General features: G+C 43.2%; 1 protein-coding gene and 1 long non-coding RNA gene across 3 annotated transcripts in view; both read right to left on the minus strand.

Moving 5' to 3' along the window:
• The window catches only part of LOC118367365 (mannosyl-oligosaccharide 1,2-alpha-mannosidase IA), a 204358-nt gene that overhangs the window by 155463 nt on the left and 26224 nt on the right, over positions 1-22671 (minus strand). The window lies entirely within an intron of this gene.
• On the minus strand, positions 6952-9420 carry LOC127915150 (uncharacterized). Its single transcript, XR_008090376.1, has 5 exons — positions 9280-9420; positions 9099-9212; positions 8749-8976; positions 7887-8399; positions 6952-7797 (listed from the first exon to the last, which is right to left on the minus strand). It is a non-coding gene; the product is annotated as an uncharacterized LOC127915150 (long non-coding RNA).

Genomic DNA, 22671 nt, shown 5'->3' on the forward strand with positions numbered 1-22671 from the left:
CAGAGGCAAGGACAGAGGCAGGACCCACAATGACACAGCACACAGGAAGGAGAAACGATGAGAGTTGTCTAGCAACTGCCTGACACTAAAAACATTGATTACTTCAAGAAAAGGGAACGGTATGAGCGTTAGCGCTATTCTAGATTCCCCCATCTGAAGCCAAAAGGCTGCAGAGTAATTGTAATTTGAACCCGTGAGAGGAGGACACAGACCATTTACTCGTAGCATCATCTACTGCACAGTTTGCGTGTTTTCTTCTACAGAGCGACTTTGAGGAACACTCTTTACCAAAGCCGGTGGGAGGTTTGCTTCAACCCACTCAACCCATTGGACCACTAGGTCATCTTCGAGACTAGTTGGATAAGAGGGGGAGAGAGGGGAAGAGGGGGAAGAGGGACGGTAGGTGGCTAATGTTTGTCAGCTGCAGCCAGTCTTAATTGACGACCTGCCGTTCTGTGTGATTGTAGACATGAGGCGGGTGCAAAATGCTGATTAACACTGTTTGGTCGGCCCAGCGTGGTCAATGCAGTCTGTTTCCTCGACCCAGAGTTCCTGTTTGTTTGTTTTAGCGAGATGGTGGGAAGTTTATCTTCTGTAGGCTCCACTTTGTCATGCTCTGTCTCTGTCTATCTCATATTTCATCCCTCAGACATCTGAGTGACAGCCATACCAACAAACAGTCCGTTGAGATGGTTCAGGCCAGGGAACAGGGAGGTTGAGCGGCCTGCTTGGTGCCCACATCCATCTACCTGGAAGGACGTTAGCCAAGTGCTAAACAGCTGATAACACAGATGAGCTAACAGCTGGGAAACATATTCCAGCGATAAATTGAGTCAAATAAAAGACATATTTGCAAGGATTTTTCCATATCAACGCAAATGGGCCTTCCTCGAGGGCAAAGGAAATATTCAAGAAACGTACAGAAACATTGTTCAAAAATAAATGTAGGCTTTTCATGCGAAGGCCCTCGTTCAATTTTACAGAATATAATCACATCTGGGATTTTGGAACAGATTGGCAAGGTTAAGGTTCTAACCATTGAAACAAACTAATGAATGAATGAATCATTAATTAGAGAATAGAATTACTGTATGGTTGCGAGTTAGTTTTGGCTGCGGGTGGTCCTGCCCATCACCATGTTTCGGTCACGCACGCCTCAATGTTGGCCAACACAAAGACTCAATGTAGGCCAACACAAAGACTCAATGTAGGCAAACACAAAGACTCAATGTAGGCCAACACAAAGACTCAATGTAGGCAAACACAAAGACTCAATGTAACCAACACAAAGACTCAATGTAGGCCAACACAAAGACTCAATGTAACCAACACGAAGACTCAATGTAGGCCAACACAAAGACTCAATGTAGGCCAACACAAAGACTCAATGTTGGCCAACACAAAGACTCAATGTAGGCCAACACAAAGACTCAATGTAGGCCAACACAAAGACTCAATGTAACCAACACGAAGACTCAATGTAGGCCAACACAAAGACTCAATGTAGGCCAACACAAAGACTCAATGTAACAAACACAAAGACTCAATGTAACCAACACAAAGACTCAATGTAGGCCAACACAAAGACTCAATGTAGGCAAACACAAAGACTCAATGTAGGCCAACACAAAGACTCAATGTAGGCAAACACAAAGACTCAATGTAACCAACACAAAGACTCAATGTAGGCCAACACAAAGACTCAATGTAGGCCAACACAAAGACTCAATGTAGGCCAACACAAAGACTCAATGTAGGCCAACACAAAGACTCAATGTAGGCAAACACAAAGACTCAATGTAACCAACACAAAGACTCAATGTAACCAACACAAAGACTCAATGTAGGCCAACACAAAGACTCAATGTAGGCAAACACAAAGACTCAATGTAGGCCAACACAAAGACTCAATGTAACCAACACGAAGACTCAATGTAGGCCAACACAAAGACTCAATGTAGGCAAACACAAAGACTCAATGTAGGCCAACACAAAGACTCAATGTAGGCCAACACAAAGACTCAATGTAGGCCAACACAAAGACTCAATGTAGGCCAACACAAAGACTCAATGTAGGCCAACACAAAGACTCAATGTAGGCAAACACAAAGACTCAATGTAGGCAAACACAAAGACTCAATGTAGGCCAACACAAAGACTCAATGTAGGCCAACACAAAGACTCAATGTAGGCCAACACAAAGACTCAATGTAGGCCAACACAAAGACTCAATGTAGGCAAACACAAAGACTCAATGTAGGCCAACACAAAGACTCAATGTAGGCAAACACAAAGACTCAATGTAGGCCAACACAAAGACTCAATGTAGGCCAACACAAAGACTCAATGTAGGCAAACACAAAGACTCAATGTAACCAACACAAAGACTCAATGTAACCAACACAAAGACTCAATGTAGGCCAACACAAAGACTCAATGTAGGCAAACACAAAGACTCAATGTAGGCAAACACAAAGACTCAATGTAGGCCAACACAAAGACTCAATGTAGGCCAACACAAAGACTCAATGTAGGCCAACACAAAGACTCAATGTAGGCCAACACAAAGACTCAATGTAGGCCAACACAAAGACTCAGGGAGGGAGAGAGGGAGAGACGGAGAGAGAGAGAGAGGACTCTGATAAGCCACTGCAGAGTCAACAGTTAGAAAACATTTCTAGGGTTGTGACCCTAGGGAAGAAAACAATGTCTACGAAACGTCTACAACTGACTCCAAGAAGTGTCTCAACAACTTAGGAAACTCCAGGAATTATTCCAGCTCTCCTAACCGTCAGACAACCCTCCCATCTGAGATTGGAAATTCATTTATTTTTTTAAAGCAGCAGAGCTGATGGGAACAAAGCAGGAAAAAATGAAGCACTGGGGATTTTAGAGAGTAAAAGCTTCCAGATCAGTGCTCAGCCCTGCACACACACAACCACACACCCACCGCACCCACGCGCACATGCCTGCTTTACATCTGGGACAAATTATACAACCCACCAACCAACCTCATCTGCCTGTATAACTAATCAGTGTGACAAGCCAAGCCTCCAACCGAGACTTCTGAACACCAGGAGGCACCGAAATCCCCAAACCCGCCACCGTCCCCTCAAAAAAAACACACACACACACACACACACTCAGTCACACTCTCCCCTCAGGACAACGACTGACGATCTACACACACACAGACATGCGCAAACACACACACAAAACCTCTGTGGAAACCTCTGCAGTTCCATAGCTTAAAGAGACAGGTTTAAACAAATACTATTGTTGATGGTTTGTCTGTGACGCTCAGAGATTTCTGACACTGTCCGTTTGTGAAAAGCCTGAATGGGGCAAAGCAACAGTCCATTAACCAGGCTATTGTGCCATAAGAGTTTGTCAAAAAATCCTGCATAAGACTGATGGTATAAGCTAAATGCCCTCCAGTTCACCCCAGAGTTGCTCCATTCACCATGGTGTTGACTCAGTGCTCTGTAATGGGGCTGCTCCATTTCTGACATGCTCAGTCATGCCAAAGTTAGCTCTGTCATTGAAGCTACACAAACAGGCCTGCGGGGGGAGCATGGAGGACAAGGCAGCAGCAGCAGTAGCCAATCCCAGAACAGTGCTCCTCAGTGGGGCTCTTATCTCACTTTATCATGGGGCTCCCCTTGAGAGCTGGGGCTGAGCACAAACCCCATGATGCATGAGTATTTCTGGCCCAGCCAACACGGCAACCTTCACAACAACCCTGGTGTCGGGCAATCTTGATGTACGACTGCATCCGAGAGAGAGAGAGAGTGTGTGTGTGTGTGTGTGTGTGTGTGTGTGTGTGTGTGTGTGTGTGTGTGTGTGTGTGTGTGTGTGTGTGTGTGTGTGTGTGTGTGTGTGTGTGTGTGTGTTTTTGCGTGCGTGGAGAAGTCTATCTTTAATTCTGTGAATAACACTAGTATCTTTTATCAATGTTTATTATGAGTATTTCCGCAAAATCACCGGATGTTTTGGAATCAAAACATTACTGCACGTAACGCGCCAATGTAAACTGAGATTTTTGGATATAAATATGCACATAATCAAATTAGTGTCCCGCTCCTTTAAAGTGGCAGCTCTAGCCTTTAGCTTGGTGGGAATGCCGCCTGTAATCCATGGAACCCGGTTGGGATATGTACGATACTGTGGGGACGAAATCGTCGATGCACTTATTAATGAAGCCGGTGACTGGTAAACTCATCCATTTCATTGGTTGAATCCCGGGACATATTCCAGTCTGTGCTAGCGAAACAGTCCTGTAGCTTAACATCCACTTCATCAGACCACTTCCGTATTGAGAGCATCACTGGTACTTCCTGTTTGAGTTTACGCCTGTAAGCAGGAATCAGGAGGATAGAGTTATGGTCAGATTGGCCAAACGAACAGCAAGGGAGAGATTTGTATGCATTTCTTTGTGTGGAATAAAAGGTGATCTAGAGTTTTTTTTCGCCTCTAGTTGCACAGGTGACATGCTGGTACAAATGAAGTACAACCGTTTCACTGCATTAAAATCACCGGCCACTAAGAGCGCTACCTCTTGATGTGCATTTTCTTTTTCGCTTATGGTCCTATACAGCTCCATGAGTGAGATGTTAGTGCCAGTAACGGTTTGTGGTGGTAAATAGACAGCTATGAAAAAATGTGATGAAAACTGTCTTGGTAAATAGTATGGTCTGCAGTTTATCATGAGTAGATCATCTTTAATATTGCAGATAGATTGTAGGTCATATCAGTTCAATTGTTTGCATCATTTTCTAATACTCCTTATGTACATTTATCCCCTACCCTACCATCCCTACCCTAAGTGGAGTAAACTCATGGACAACCATACTTCTGCTGCTACTGACAGCTATTTCACTCACACCTACGGTACCTGTAGTTAAATAATTATACATATATTCCTCATTTCCTCTTTCTTCAAGTGCTGGATTTTCACCCACAGCGGCCAATCGACCATTCACTCTGATCTCCAAGCCTCCGATGTCCACAGATGAATCCATCTTTCTCAGTATAATGGCATTTTGCTATTTACTTTTGCAATAGATCCTTCCATTTTACTATGATCTCTTACGAGGGTTCTGAACATTTGTACCGATATTTCTCTAAAAAGAAATACTTTACCCAAGTATAATGATATTTCCCACACCGGCCTTAACATTACTCGAAGCTGCCGTTCGGTCTTGAGTGTTGATTCGAAAAACCAGCTTAGATGTACAGTATATTATCCGTGTCCTTGTTCAGCCAAGACACAGAGAAACATAGGACATTACAGTTCTTCAGGTCCCATTGATAGTCTCGAACGGAGCTTGTCCGCCAATAGAACGGAGGGTAGAAGCGGTCCATTTAGTCATCGGCGTAGTCTCATCAGGGAGTCCGCTTGTTGGCCTCTCTTGCTCTTCCGAGGCCCGGGCATTAGGACCTTGTCCGAGGTGAGCAGTAGATCCACAGCTGCCGACTCGTTAAAGTAGACATTTTCATTCAAACCGAAGCTGTCCAGAAACTGTTTTCGGACATAGGAAATGATGGCGTAAATATTATGTACAAAGAAAGTTGAGATCAGTGTAAAAAATAAACACACAAAATAGCAGCATTGGTCAGGAGTCCGTAAGACGGAAGATATTCATTTCTGCAGGACATTCCTCTCCACAGGATGGAAGGACTTGCATGTAGAGTGGCTGGCGTGACATAAATGATGTCAATAACAGTCCAGAGCTGCTGTTCTCTTGTCAGCTGCACAGTGATTACCGTACAGGTAATGAGAGAGAGGCCGCCCTCATTTGTCATGCTTTGTGGTGGGGGGCGTCCATGCAAAACCGATAGAGCCATCTCACTGTCTGAAGATACAATGCTAGAGGAGCTCCTGGGTCCACAGTGAAAGGGAGAGAGTGTGTGTGTGTGTGTGTGTAGGGGGGAGGGGGAGGGGGGGGTTACTGGTATAGTTGTTCATATTTCTACAATTAAGCAAAAATATAATATGTTGTGATATGCAGATCACATCCATTCATTTCACTAGTTTTCATTGTCATGGCAATTCTAAAACATTAAAGCACAACATCAACCAAAGTAAAGTTGATGTAATGTTAGAATTTAGAATGTGAAGGTTTCATTGTGATGGTGATTCTATTGATACGAATAAAATACCATTTGAATATGATGACATCACAATCTAAAAGAGCAACTTTAGTAGAATTTAGAGTGTTATAACATTTGGATGTTTGGCACCAACGTTGATTTGTAATTCTGTTTTGATGGCAAAAACCCCAAGGCTAGACTAGACTAGACTTGCTTCTGCTATCCAAGATTATACATTTTTTCTACGAGCAGCGTGTGAGCTCAGGCGACCAGTGGCTCTTTTCTAACGAAGAGAGGGAGAAACTGGAGGTAATTCCAGAGGTGTTGGACTTGGCTGCAGAGATGTGGTTCCTGTGAATCTCTGATTTACTATGTTGGCATAGTAAGATAAATAAGATTGTCAATTTTAGGGGAGAGCTGGTTTATTCCCAGCTAGGACATTTGGTTCCTTGGATGTTGTGCGAACTTACGTTTTTGGTTTACTTTCGGGTTCTGGGAACGAAGCCATAACTTTCCTGGCAAGTAAAAATGAACGTCTTTTTAAACGTTCGGAGAGCGGAAGAGAAAATGTTGCCTGTTCTGGGAACGTTAATCATTTATATTTAGGTTGCAGGGAGGTTCTGACAACCTTTTACTATGATTCCCTGAAAACTTTCCTGTGAGGTTTTATAACATTCAAAGAACGGAAAATATAGGTGATGAGTCATTCTATTGATAACAATACACTAACATTTGAATATTATGATATCACAATTGAAAATAGCAACTTTAGTAGAATTTAGAGTATTATAATACCCAGCGATTTCACCAGTCCGGACCATTGATGGCACAGGGACATTCGTATTTTCTTGCAAGTCTATCAAATATCATCATCAATGGTAAGAATCAGATAGAAGATTCTTACCTAAACATGGTGCTTACTTCAGTTTATTTCTCAACATTCCATGTTTAGAATGTACTGTATTTAGGTATGCATAGAACTGTTTCTGTGTGTGAAATTGTGACTGAATTGCATGACTGGATGTATTTCACACATATTGAAACACAGACATGCAGAGATTAAACCAGGGGTGGAATTTTCTCTTGGGACCGGATGCCCCGACAATCTGTAATTTAGTTTTTGTATGAGTTTTATAATTCCACTGTGATACAAAAAGCAGTGCCTGTCGTGCTTTAGGACCATGCGGACGCCTCAGCGGAATGTTTCTAGCGGTTTTAGAGGGCAGGATTTAGAACCACGCGAAAGGACGGCCGGGGTTGTGTCCGTCCCCACTTCTAAAACCAAAGTTCCGCATCTGGATTACACATCTGGTTTAGTAGTCCAGAGATCGCTCTATTCGTAAAATAAAGACAGCAATGCACCTCAAATACTAGTAGTCCAGAGATCGATCTATTCGTAAAATAAAGACAGAGATGCACCTCAAATACTAGTAGTCCAGAGATCGCTCTATTTGTAAAATAAAGACAGAGATGCACCTCAAATACGAGTAGTCCAGAGATCGCTCTATTCGTAAAATAAAGACATCGATGCACCTCAAATACGAGTAGTCCAGAGATCGCTCTATTCTTAAAATAAAGACAGCAGTGCACCTCAAATACTAGTAGTCCAGAGATCGCTCTATTCGTAAAATAAAGACAGAGATGCACCTCAAATACTAGTAGTCCAGAGATCGCTCTATTCGTAAAATAAAGACAGAGATGCACCTCAAATACTAGTAGTCCAGAGATCGCTCTATTAAAGACAGAGATGCACCTCAAATAAATAAAGACGTAAAATAAAGACAGAGATGCACCTCAAATACTAGTAGTCCAGAGATCGCTCTATTCGTAAAATAAAGACAGAGATGCACCTCAAATACTAGTAGTCCAGAGATCGCTCTATTCGTAAAATAAAGACAGAGATGCACCTCAAATACTAGTAGTCCAGAGATCGCTCTATTCGTAAAATAAAGACAGAGATGCACCTCAAATACTAGTAGTCCAGAGATCGCTCTATTCGTAAAATAAAGACAGAGATGCACCTCAAATACTAGTAGTCCAGAGATCGCTCTATTCGTAAAATAAAGACAGAGATGCACCTCAAATACTAGTAGTCCAGAGATCGCTCTATTCGTAAAATAAAGACAGAGATGCACCTCAAATACTAGTAGTCCAGAGATCGCTCTATTCGTAAAATAAAGACAGAGATGCACCTCAAATACTAGTAGTCCAGAGATCGCTCTATTCGTAAAATAAAGACAGAGATGCACCTCAAATACTAGTAGTCCAGAGATCGCTCTATTCGTAAAATAAAGACAGAGATGCACCTCAAATACTAGTAGTCCAGAGATCGCTCTATTCAGAGATGTAAAATAAAGACGTAAAATAAAGACAGAGATGCACCTCAAATACTAGTAGTCCAGAGCTCTATTCGTAAAATAAAGACAGAGATGCAAATACTAGTATTCGTAAAATAAAGACAGAGATGCACCTCAAATACTAGTAGTCCAGAGATCGCTCTATTCGTAAAATAAAGACAGAGATGCACCTCAAATACTAGTAGTCCAGAGATCGATGCACCTCAAATCTATTCGTAAAATAAAGACAGAGATGCACCTCAAATACTAGTAGTCCAGAGATCGCAAATCTATTCGTAAAATAAAGACAGAGATGCACCTCAAATACTAGTAGTCCAGAGATCGCTCTATTCGTAAAATAAAGACAGAGATGCACCTCAAATACTAGTAGTCCAGAGATCGCTCTATTCGTAAAATAAAGACAGAGATGCACCTCAAATACTAGTAGTCCAGAGATCGCTCTATTCGTAAAATAAAGACAGAGATGCACCTCAAATACTAGTAGTCCAGAGATCGCTCTATTCGTAAAATAAAGACAGAGATGCACCTCAAATACTAGTAGTCCAGAGATCGATCTATTCGTAAAATAAAGACAGAGATGCACCTCAAATACTAGTAGTCCAGAGATCGCTCTATTCGTAAAATAAAATAAAGACAGTCCAGATGCACCTCAAATACTAGTAGTCCAGAGATCGCTCTATTCGTAAAATAAAGACAGAGATGCACCTCAAATACTAGTAGTCCAGAGATCGCTCTATTCGTAAAATAAAGACAGAGATGCACCTCAAATACTAGTAGTCCAGAGATCGCTCTATTCTATTCGTCAAAAAATAAAGACAGACAGATGCACCTCAAATACTAGTAGTCCAGAGATCGCTCTATTCGTAAAATAAAGACAGAGATGCACCTCAAATACTAGTAGTCCAGAGATCGCTCTATTCGTAAAATAAAGACAGAGATGCACCTCAAATACTAGTAGTCCAGAGATCGCTCTATTCAGAGATGTCAAAAATAAAGACAGAGATGCACCTCAAATACTAGTAGTCCAGAGATCGCTCTATTCGTAAAATAAAGACAGAGATGCACCTCAAATACTAGTAGTCCAGAGATCGCTCTATTCGTAAAATAAAGACAGACGATGCACCTCAAATACTAGTAGTGCAGAGATCGCATCTATTCGTAAAATAAAGACAGAGATGCACCTCAAATACTAGTAGTAGAGATCGCATCTATTCGTAACTAAAAATAAAGACAGAGATGCACCTCAAATACTAGTAGTCCAGAGATCGCATTATTCGTAAAATAAAGACAGAGATGCACCTCAAATACTAGTAGTCCAGAGATCGCTCTATTCCTAAAATAAAGACAGAGATGCACCTCAAATACTCTCACACAGACATACACATGCACACCCGCAAGGAAAACATCTGTTTCTTCATTTGGGCCCGGAGTTAGAGTGGGTGAGACGTACAGAGAAACTAAAAGAAACAGAGTGATACAGATTGAAATGGGGGTTCAATGAAGGATGGGCTTTGACTGGAGTCTTTGACTGCTCATGTTCCATGTAGATCCTCTGTATCTTGATGTTATTTAAAGAGGAGATAGATAATATATCTATGATCAAGTCTTTCCCTGAGTACTGATCGCGGGTGATGTTTAGCTTTTTCCTCTCTGAAATGATTAGGGTTAGAATGGAGGGTTAGAAAAACTGGTCCTAGATCTAGGCCCACTATAGGCAACTTCTAACTCGAACCCATTTAAGATAAGAAGTATGACGGAGTGTTACTTGGGTCACATACAGAGTGTTTTGGGCTAGGCAGCTATTTCCTCTTTAACATCCTCTTTGTTGAATACGAGGCCTGTCAGAATGAAATATGTTCCCATAATAAGATGTCAGTCAACCATCCACCTCCTAAACTAAGGGAACTAAGAGACACTTCCTGGTGACCATCTCTGACAATGACAAGGCCCTCCTTCATTCGGCACGACACCACGTTGTAATGGCAAGCTAAGCACTGGTATAACAAAGGGTACGTGAAGGTCAAGAAGTTTAGCCAAGGAAGAGTTTGGAGAGATGCAGGTGTCAAGGTCTAGTGACGAGTGTGAGTTAGTGATCCCCACAGAGTATAGTAGCTTTGGTCGTTATTAGTTGGAAAACATCTCATAGGAACAGAAATAGGCGTGAATGTATTAGATTGCTTCTCATCCTCGGTAACAGAAGCAAAAGTTGATATAGTATTTTCTGATTGGCTCCGATAACTCCAAAAACGGCACAACACTGTGGTTACTTCCTCCTACTCCGCTGCTGGACAGTCCAATGTGATATCAGGAGTTAACAAGACAGGGGAAGCTGCAGTTTGACTGAGCGCTAGGAAAAAAAACGTTCTGCTTTGCTAAGAGGAGATGAAACAGACATCTAAACTATTACTTCAAAAAATGCCTGAGGCTTCAGAAAACCCACCAAAATGAGATATTTATATTAGCCTAAAGCAAAGAATAGGGAGGGAGCCGCAAGTGTATCCTAACACCCTTGTAACACCAATGTTTAGGCAACGGGTGTCAAACGTGCCAGTGTCCATTTGCAGTCCAACAATTGATTCCGTACGGCACCCAACGCCCCTTAGATCGTTCGAAAATATGTTTCTTAGTCGACTTCATTGCCAACGTCCCTCTTGACATTCCCAGAGATAACCCCTACAGGCAAGAGGATTGCTTTTGACCATGGCCAACGTCATCTACTCTCAAAGAGACCGGTCTGGTACCAGCTTACTGGACATCCTCATGACCCGATGTCTCAGTCAGCGGGTCAAAAATCACATTGCAACTTTATTTAACTCTGAAAAGTATTACCATTGGGTTTACTGTAAACTCGAAGTCAATGTTCCATTGGTGCCAAGCTGAAGAACTGAATGTCCCCACAAGGACATTGAGGTTCTATCGAGGCTCCATCGAGGCTCCATTGAGGCTCCAGTTACCAAGGACACAGAGAGAGAGGGAGAGGCAATCAGAGAAAATGGCCTTCTCTTTGTTGAAGATTCAGGGAAGTGCTTTCTATAGTAAATAGGATCGAGGTTAGAGAAAACGGACGCTACAGATGAAGGTCTCCTTGGAATTGGAGACGAACGACATCATCACTGCCCGCCAATCAGAGAGGCCGTTCAATCTCATCGGGGTTGGGAACGAGATGGCCTGACAGTGGCGTGTGAGAGCGAACTCAGATACTCAGGTACTGTGGTGAATCCACGGCATGCAGTGGACCTCTTTCAGATGTGTACTCACACACAAGGGTTCTTCATAACCCAGCCAAGAGCGGCAGTCGTTAAGTGTCATTTTAAGACAAACTCCATCAATCCCTAGATTAGTCAAAGGGAGATGTGACTGGAAGTCACGATGAGCGGATGATTCAGACAGACAGGACGTGGGAAACTGTGATACATGACAGCCAGTGGCATGGAGAGATAATTGGTGGGTGTACATAATGGCAAACAGCATGCCTTATCCTCGGCCACACAACATCCTGTTTTTCAATAGGCTGCATCTAGAGTGGGCCCCATGTCAACAAATCAAATCCAAAATAAATCAAACTTTATTTGCCACCTGCGCCGAATAAAACAAGTGCAGACTTTACCGTGAAATGCTTACTTACAAACCCTTAACCAACAGTGTAGACTTTACCGTGAAATGCTTACTTACAAACCCTTAACCAACAGTGCCGTTCAGGAAGAAAAGATTTTCCAAGTAGGCTAAAATAAAAGTAATAATAAAAAGTAACACAATAAGAATAAAAAATAACGAGGCTATATACAGGGAGCACCTGTACCGAGTCAGTGTGCGTGGGGTACAGGCTAGTTGAGGTAATCTGTACATGTAGGTGGGGGCGAAGTGACAAACAAGGTAACAAACAAACAGCGAGTAGCAGCAGTGTACAGGGGGGGTCAATGTAAATTGTCCAGTGGCGATTTTTCTGAATAGTTCAGCAGTCTAATGTCTTGGGGGTAGAAGCTGTTGAGGGGCCTTTTGGTCCTAGACTTGGCACTCTGGTACCGCTTGCTGTGTGGTAGCAGAGAAAACAGTCTATAACTTGGGTGACTGGCGTCTCAGACAATTTTATGGGTTTTCCTCTGACACCGCCTATTATATAGGTCCTGGGTGGCAGGAAGCTTGGCCCCCAGTGATGTATTGGGCCTTACGGTCAGATGCCGAGCAGTTGCCATACCAGGCGGTGATGCAACCGGTCAGGATGCTCTCGATGGTGCAGCTGTAGAACCTTTTGAGGGTCTGGGGACCCATGCCAAATCTTTTCAGTCTCCTGAGGGGGAAAAGGTTTTGTTGTGCCCTCTTCACGACTGTCTTGGTATGTTTGGACCATCATTGGTGATGTGGACACCAAATAACTCGACCTGCTCCACTACAGCCCCGTCGATGTTAATGGGGGCCTGTTCAGCCCGCCTTTTCCTGTAGTTCACGATCAGCTCCTTTGTCTTGCTTACATTGAGGGAGACCTCCTCCCTATAGGCCGTCTCATCGTTGTAGGTGATCAGGCCTACCACTATTGTGTCGTCAGCAAACTTAATGATGGTGTTGGAGTTGTGTTTGGCCACGCAGTTGTGGGAAAACAGGGAATACAGGAGGGGACAAAGTACACACCCCTGGGGAGCCCCAGTGTTAAGGATCAGCATGTCAGACGTATTGTTGCCTACTCTTACCACCTGGGGCGGCCCGTCAGGAAGTCCAGGATCCAAATGCAGAGGGAGGTGTTTAGTCCCAGAGTCCTTAGCTTAGTGATAAGCTTTGTGGGCACTATTTTGTTGAATGCTGAGCTGTAGTCGATGAACAGCATTTTCACATACAGTTGAAGTCGGAAGTTTACATATACTTAGGTTGGAGTCATTAAAACTAATTTTTCAAACACTGTCTTGTTAACAAATTATTGTTTTGGCAAGTCGGTTGGGACAACTACTATGTGCATGACACAAGTCATTTTTCCAACAATTGTTTACAGACAGATTATTTCACTTATAATTCACTGTATCACAATTACAGTGGGTCAGAAGTTTACATACACTAACTTGACTGTGCTTTTAAACCGCTTGTAAAATACCAGAAAATTATGTAATGGCTTTAGAAGATTCTGATAGGCTACTTGACATAATTTTTGTCAATTGGAGGTGTACCTGTGTATGTATTTCAAGGCCTACCTTCAATCTCAGTGCCTCTCTGCTTGACATCATGGGAAAATGAAAATAAATCAGCCAAGACCTCAGAAGAGGTTGTAGGCCTCCACAAGTCTGGTTCATCCTTGGGAGCAATTTCCAAATACCTGAAGGTACCACGTTCATCTGTACAAACAATAGTACGCAAGTATAAACACCATGGGACCACGCAGCCATCATACCGCTCAGGAAGGAGATGCGTTCTGTCTCCTAGAGATGAACGTACTTTGCTGAGAAAAGTGCAAATCAATCCCAGAACAACAGCAAAGGACCTAGTGAACATGCTGGAGGAAACAGGTACAAAAGTATCTATATCCACAGTAAAACGAGTCCTAATTGACATAACCTGAAAGGCCACTCAGAAAGGGAATATGCCACTGCTCCAAAACGGCCACAAAAAAGCCAGACTACGGTTTGCAACTGCGCATGGGGACAAAGATCATACTTTTGGAGGAAATGTCCTCTGGTCTGATGAAATATAAATAGAACTGTTTGGCCATAAGGACCATCGTTATGTTGGAGGAAAAAGGGGGATGCTTGCAAGCTGAAGAACACCATCCCAACCGTGAAGCATGGGGGTGGCAGATCATATTGTGGGGGTGCTTTGCTGCAGGAGGGACTGGTGCACTTCACAAAATAGATCATGAGGCAAGAAAATTGTGTGGATATATTGAAGCAACATCTCAGGACATCAGTCAGGAAGTTAAAGCTTGGTCGCAAATGGGTCTTCCAAATGGACAATGACCCCAATAATACTTCCAAAGTTGTGGCAAAATGACTTAAGGACAACAAAGTCAAGGTATTTGAGTGTCCATTACAAAGTCGTGACCTCAATCCTACAGAAAATGTGTGGAGCAAACTGAAAAAGCATGTGTGAGCAAGGAGGCTTACAAACCTGTTACACCAGCTCTGCCAGGAGGAATGGGCCAGAATTCACCCAACTTATTGTGGGAGGCTACTGGAAACGTTTGACCCAAGTTAAACAATTTAAAGGCAATTCTACCAAATACTAATTATTTTATGTAAACTTGTGACCCACTGGAAATGTGATGAAAGAAATTCTTAAAATAAAGTGACCTAAGACAGGGAATTTTTACTATAATTAAATATCAGGAATTGTGAAAAGCTGAGTTTAAAAGTATTTGGCTAAGGTGTATGTAAACTTCCGACTTCAACTGTAGGTGTTCCTTTTGTCCAGGTGAGAAAGGGTGGTGTGGAGTGCGATTGAGATTGCGTCAACTGTGGATCTGTTGGGGCAGTATTTAAAATGGAGTGGGTCTAGGGTGTCCAGGAGAATGCTGTTGATGTGAGCCATGACATGCCTTTCAAAGCACTTCATGGCTACCGACGTGTGTGCCACAGGGTGGTAATCATTTAGGCAGTCTGCTTTAGGTGGTCTGATTGAAACATGCAGGTATTACAGACTCAGTCAGGGAGAGGTTGAAAATGTCAGTGAAGACACTTGACAGTTGGTCCGCGCATGCTTTGAGTATACGTCCTGGTAATCCATCTGGACCAGCCTCTTTGTGAATGTTGACCTGTTTAAAGGTTTTGTTCACATCGGGTACCGAGAGCGTTGTCACACAGTCATCCAGAACAGCTGGTGCACTCGTGCATGAGTCAGTGTTACTTCCCTCGAAGCGAGCATAAAAGGCATTTAGCTCGTCTGGTAGGCTCGCGTCGCTGGGCAGCTCGGGACTGGGTTTCCCTTTGTAGTCCGTAATAGTTTTCAAGCCCTGCCACATCCGACGAGCGTCAGAGCCGGTCTTAATCCTGTATTGACACTTTGCTTGTTTGATGGTTTGTCTGAGCGCATAGCGGGATTTCTTATAAGCGTCCATATTAGTCTCCCGCTCCTTGAAAGCGGCAGCTCTAGCCTTTAGCCCGATGCGGATGTTGCCTGTAATCCATGGCTTCTGGTTGGGATACGTACTAACGGTCACTGTGGGGACGACGTCATCGATGCACTTATTGATGAAGCCGATGACTGATGTGGTGTATTCCTTAATGCCATTGGATGAATCCCAGAACATACTGTATTCCAGTCTGTGCTAGCAAAACAGTCCTGTAGTGTAGCATCCACGTCATCTGACCATCAACAGACTATGCTCTGATGCCTTTCTATGAGACACAGATATAGCACACCATAGCAAAAGGTTTTGCAAATGACAACAGAAGTAAGCCTTTGGTATTGGACGAGTCCAGGTAGTCCCTCCCTGTTTCAGTCCGTTTGGTGCCTAATGAATACTACCCTGGAGACTGGTAGAGGGAGGTGCTGTTTAACTGGCACTCAGCAGGGTAGGGAACAAGGAAGCAGTGATGTCACCCAGGCATGTCTGTCACAGTGAGACCATGGGGAAAGCTCTAAGCCCTGTCTGTCTGTCACTAGCCTGTCCCCAGCCCCTCAGTGGTGGTGATGGTGCCCTCCATCCCCCTGCCCCCTCTGCCCAATACAATGGTCCTCATCCACAGTGTGCATCTGTGACCCCCAACAATAACAAAGAGTGACACTGTTCTCTCCAATGAAAAGACTCTGTCCATAAGTGTGTAACCCCCTCCCTTCTCCATCCCAGAATCCTTTGCTCTAATAACTAGGTTGTCATTCACCCTATTGGGTGTCAGCTCTGCTTTGAGACTTTGAGGCCTCCCCTATTGCTGTATTGCTTTTTTTGAGGGGTACGCTATCGTTCCCCCAAACTGCCCAAAAACAATGTCTCTCTTTGTTTTTCTTTGTGGTTCTTCATCTATGGGGCGCTGGGCAGGGAGGGGGTTAGGATTCTGTCTCAGACTTGAACAAAACAAACGGCAGACTTATTCATTCATACCCCATACCACCCAGTAATGTCTTTATAGCGAAGCACAAAGAATGCGATAGTGCTTTACAGAAGACAGACTAAGGCTCATGGTGCTATTACCTTCTCTTCTCTCTCAGAGCACAGATCACTACTCTCATGTTTACTCTTTTCTCCAAAATATGACTTCAACCGCCCCCACCTCCTTCATCATCCCCTCCTCTCCCTCTCTCTATTTATCTCTCTAGGTGGGAGACACTGTCTTACACCATTGCAACGATTCCCATACTACAGCATCTCTCTCTCTCTCTGCTTTGTGGATGCCTCTTTCTGGGATAGATATAGACTGTCAACTTTATTATGCATTTACACATGTTGTTAACGCATAATTTGCGCTACGGGTGGAAAGGGGAATGACAGAGAGCTCATACACACACACACATGCATGCACGCCGCATACACACACACACAAACCCATACATCATACTAACGAGATACATTTGTGTACAGGTACAAAGTCCTAACAAAGTGCACTGTCATGCCATGCACTGCACCCACTGACACACCTTAACCAAAGGATGTACACACGTACACTCTTATGCGCTCACACAAAGACACTCTAAAAAATGACTCAAGTGATCCCATTTGACAGACAGACGCAATCACATTTGCAATGAGATATGATCCCCTAAGAAAAACAAGGCCCCGGGAAAAAAGAAAAACAAAAGACGGACAGCCTGCATTATGAAAGATGAAACAATAAATCAGAGCTAATCATCAGACACCCTAATTACACTTGAAGTGCGTCCCAAATGGCACCCTATTCCCTACCTGGTGCACAAGTTTCAACTAGAACCCTATGGGCCCTGGTCAACCGTAGCAAGCTATGTAGAGAATAGGGTGCCATTTGGGACACACACGTGGAAATGTAGCATTACTGAGTACCTAGCCTGGCTAAGACTAAGACCTATCCGGCCACAAAGACAAAGCGAATCAGCATTCGTTCCCTGCTCTTCCTACACAAGGCTTCTTCGCCTCGCCGGCGTCCTCGTCTAGCGGAGCGTGATATCCCCGTGCGCCTCAACAAGCAAATAGGCCACCAGCCTACTGTGGTAATTGGGGAAAGAGATGGGTCAGATTGTGGGGAGCACACCCGGCCCGGGTGGCGCCACAATGTAATCAGATGGAGTCTCCATATAGTCCTATGTCTCCATTGTAGATGCATAGACAGTCGTTAGACTCGTCACTCATGTCTACTTTTCACTAGCATGCCTTGTGTTTCTCTTCACTATAGCTTAAGGGGTGAGCTTACATATCTGAGCCACATTAAAGACTCCGTATCCCCCTACGGGTATCAGTCAAGCTTTCTGGGTATCTGGTGGAAATAGCATAACTGACATCTGGCAGCCAGACCACTTAACGTGAGTGTTATGACGTGATGCGATTGCTGAACAATCCCATCCCCAGTCGGAGTACATGGGTAGAATTAGTAGCAAAACTACTGTAGCCCTCTATGGATAGTCCAGGGCGTTGCAAGCATTAGTTCAATTCAAAATATATCATCATAGTTTTGTGGTCTGAAAGGTCATTCAAAACCTGCACCGATGTTCGTCATTTGCATTGTAGATGCACTCGGCAAACTTGGATCTTCAGGAGTTACAACGAGCTATGTGATGGGGTGGGAAATTATAGACACCTAATATTTCTTACAACTGTTACTATCGAAGAACTAATTCACAGCTGTAGTAATTCATGAGCTGCACATAAATCTCCTGCCGAACTCAAGTGTCCTCGGAGGATTCCAATATCCCCACAGAAACAGGAGCGGGTCTATATCCCGGCGTGGTAATCCATCGTGGGGCGCTACCTCATTAAAATAAATCCAGAGAATGAGAAACTTAGCTCCCCCGCCAACAGCCAAATGTCATCCCAGCAATGTCATCCCTTGGTAGAACACAAACCAAAAACGCCCAGTGCTCACCACCACTCTCACTCCTGCATGGTTTGATTAATCCATTAGGAATTTGTCATTGTTGCCCTCTGTGGCATTTCCAGCCCGCGACCAGTCAGCCACAGCGTACCACTCTAGTGAAAAGAATGAACCAAGATCAGACAAACCAATTGAATTAGGGATGACCCCATTTAGTTAACTGGTCGATTGTTTGGTCGATATGCTGTTGGTCGACCGAGATTTCTTTAGTCGAGCAGTAGCAAAAAAAAACATTTTTTTCATGGCGCACAAGACACCTGTCTGATTCGCGCCTGTTTGACTGGACTAATCCATTGTGGAGGCCGTGGGGATGGCACAGACCATCACTCTAAGACGTACTACTGTACTACTGAAATTGTATACGGTTAAGGATAATGGAGCAACACTAACACAAATAATATGATTGTATAACAAATGCGTGTTTGATAGTGGTCGCTGTCCGCGGTTCTGAAACATCAGTGTGCTGTTGAATTAGCGCCTTTTCCTAGACCATGTTGCTATGTGCATAATAGCAAAGTTAACCAGCAAATTGGTGTTAAGAACAGTGTGGCGGAGGCAGCAGAGGAGTTATGAGATGAGAAAACAGCCCTTGCCTTAATTGCCTAAGAAAAGTGAGAGAGAAAACCCCAACTTAATTAGGTCTATAATCAATAGCCTAACTGTTGAACGTGCCTGGCTTTATAAATCATCCAAATATATCTAAAGAAATAAGACAGATCCTGCTTCTGTTGCCTGTTTGAGTGTTTGTTTAATAGCCTACTGATTCTGTGAGTGCCAAGCCTCAGCAAATCACAACACTCACAACAAACCACCTTCCGGAGACACCTGAAACCCCACCTCTTCAAGGAATACCTAGGATAGGGTAAGTAAGGGTAAGTAATCCTTCTCACTCCCCCCCCAAAAAAAAGATTTAGATGCAAGTGGCTGTTCCACTGGATGTCATAAGGTGTATGCACCAATTTGTAAGTCGCTCTGGATAAGAGCGTCTGCTAAATGACGTAAATGTAAATGTAAAATAAACAATTTCACAAATTCTGCATTTTTTAAATTTATTTTTATTTTACCAATTTAACTAGGCAAGTCAGTTAAGAACAAATTCTTATTTTCAATGACAGCCTAGGAACAGTGGGTTAACTGCCTGTTCAGGGGCAGAATGACAGATTTGTACCTTGTCAGCTCGGGGATTTGAACTTGCAACCTTCCGGTTACTGGCCCAACGCTCTAACCACTAGGCTACCCTTTGCAGTGCTGTAATAAAGGCTTTACACAACAGCCTCTCTGGTATTACTAATAATTGATTAAGTGTAGTTTACACTATTCATAATAATAACGCTCATTTTTCTTGATCTCCTTATTGTTATTATTACTATTAGTATTATTATGATCATCATTATAATAATAAGTAATAATGTAATTATCACTAGTAGACTTAGTATAGCAGCCTGGTATAACTACCATCGAGCTGTAGGCCTAAGAGCGCATCCTGTTTAGTCTTTAATACTGAGTGGCACAGCAGTCTAAGGCACTGAATATTAGTGCGAGAGGTGCCACTACAGACCCTGGTTCAATACTGGGCTGTATCACAACCGGCCGCGATCGGGAGTCCCACAGGGCGGCGCACAATTGGCCCAGCGCCATCCGGGTTAGGGGAGGGTTTGGCCGTCATTGTAAAATAATAATTTGTTCTTAACTGACTTGCCTAGTTAAATAAATAAAATAAATACCGGAACTTACTTAGGCCTGTATTTCAATACATAGGCTTCTGTATCAATCTATCATTCATTAGTTAATGTCATCACACAGCATACAGTGCCTTGCGAAAGTATTCGGCCCCCTTGAACTTTGCGACCTTTTGCCACATTTCAGGTTTCAAACATAAAGATATAAAACTGTATTTTTTTGTGAAGAATCAACAACAAGTGGGACACAATCATGAAGTGGAACGACATTTATTGGATATTTCAAACTTTTTTAACAAATCAAAAACTGAAAAATTGGGCGTGCAAAATTATTGCATTCACTAATGAATGAAACTGCTTTTAGTCATTGCTGTAATAAAGTCTTACAACAGACTCCCTGGTACGCCTATAATTTATTTAGTTGTTTACATTGTTCCAAATGGTTATTAAAATGATATTGTCATCAAAAAGCACCTGTTTGGCACACATAATATGTACATAAAGCTTGCTCCTTACTTTCTTTTTCTTGATCTCCAGTCAAATTTATTCCACACATCTGTTTTTCCCTTTACCTCCTGAGCAACCAGTTTCATTTTTGTTGTCACAACCTCTACATCCATCTTGCAGTCACGTGTTCCGGTGTTCCGGGTTTGTTATTACTAATTTATGAATGTGATTATGATATGCTATAGGTCAGGTCCAATTAGTCACGCGCAGGCGATGAATACATGTGTCATGTAAAGAGAGCAAGGGTTAAGGGAATAGGGAATGTTTTTCTGAAACAAATGAGGGATTTCGGTAACAGAACTTTTCAGTCAGAAATGGCTGTAATTATGTTCCAGCAACACGGCCAGCGCTATAAACACTGTTGATGTTCTGTGGTGGTCGCTGCAGCAGGAAGGAGAGATAGAGACAACAGGTGCTAGTCACACAGTCGCTCGCTGTCATTTGTTTTACACGCATGCCAGTCTGAGCCCGGCCGGCACAATCAAATCAATTGCAGTGGGACTCCCTCTAGTCATTTATGTGTCTTAACTATTTAATAAAACAGTGCTCTTAAAGCATCAGACAAGCTCAGTGCCTATAGTTGAATTGATAAAAAAAAACATAGGATGTGTCTATACATGGACAAATATATGTTTTAACATTTTGACCAATCGATTGGTTGAAAGAACAGACGACTCTCGGCGGACGAAGATTTTTGGGGGGTCGGGGACAGCCCTGAATGTAATAGATGTGCCTGCTAGCCCTGTAAGCATCCCGCCGTGAAGCTAAGCTAACTGAGTTTGCGCTTCATCCTCACTACAGTCCTAATCTAGCTGTACCTCCTTCCCTAAGACTATAGGCTAGTCCTATCCCCCCTCTAAAACTAGAATAGCCTGTTAGCCTAGCTTCAGGGTGGTAAGCTAACTCAGAATACAGTTGAAACCTTTACTCCACACACAGAGATGCGTATAAAGATTTAGGATAACTCTATCCTCCTGACTCCTGCTTATGAGCAAAAACTCAAACAGGAAGTACAAGTGACACGCTCAATATGGAAGTGGTCTGATGAAGCAGATGATAAACTACAGGACTGTTTTGCTAGCACAGACTGGAATATATTCCGTGATTCAATCCGATAGCATTGAGGAGTTTACCACATCAGTCACCGGCATCATTAATAAGTGCATCGACGATGTCATCCCAACCAGAAGCCCTGGATTACAGGCAACATTCACATTGAACTAAAAACTAGATCTGATGCTTTCAAGGAGCAGGACACTAATCTGGATGCTTATAAGAAATCCCGCTAAACCTTCCGACGAACCATCAAACAGACAAAGCGTCAATACAGGATCAAGTTCTAATCATAATACACCATCTCTGACGCTCGTCAGATATGGCAGGGCTTGCAAACTATCACGGATTACAAAGGGAAACCCAGCCGCGGGCTCCCCAGTAACATGAGCCTGCCAGACGTGCTAAATTCCTTCTATGCTCGCTTCGACGCAAACACTGAAATATGCATGAGAGCACCAGCTGTCCCGGACGACTGTGTGATCACGCTCTCCATAGCCGACGTGAGTAAGACCTTTAAAGAGGTTAACATTCAGAAGGATTACCAGGATGTGTACTCAAGAGCATGCCTTGACCAGCTGGCAAGTGTCTTCACTGACATGTTCAAACTCTCTCTAACCCAGTCTGTAATACCTACGTGCTTCAAGCAGACTAACATAGTTCCTGTCTAAATTGCCATAGCACTCCCATATGTAGCCATGAAATGCTTTGAAAGGCTGGTCATGACTTACATCAACACCATCATCCCAGAAACCCTCGACCCACACCAATTCGCATACCGTCTCAATAGATCCACAAATGATGCAAATCTCTATTCTACTCCACTCTGCCCTTTCTCACTTGGACAAAAGGAACACCTACATGAGAATGCTGTTCATTGACTACAGCTCAGCATTCAACACCATAGATATCCGAAGATGGTGGCCAGCAGAGATAGGTGGGATGGGATGAGGGAAACTGAGGGTTGGAATATGGAACTGGAGATGAGTGGGAGTGAAGTTGCTGAGT

This window comes from Oncorhynchus keta, chromosome 34 (assembly GCF_023373465.1).
Source record: "Oncorhynchus keta strain PuntledgeMale-10-30-2019 chromosome 34, Oket_V2, whole genome shotgun sequence".
In the NCBI taxonomy this organism is placed as follows: Eukaryota; Metazoa; Chordata; class Actinopteri; order Salmoniformes; family Salmonidae; genus Oncorhynchus; species Oncorhynchus keta.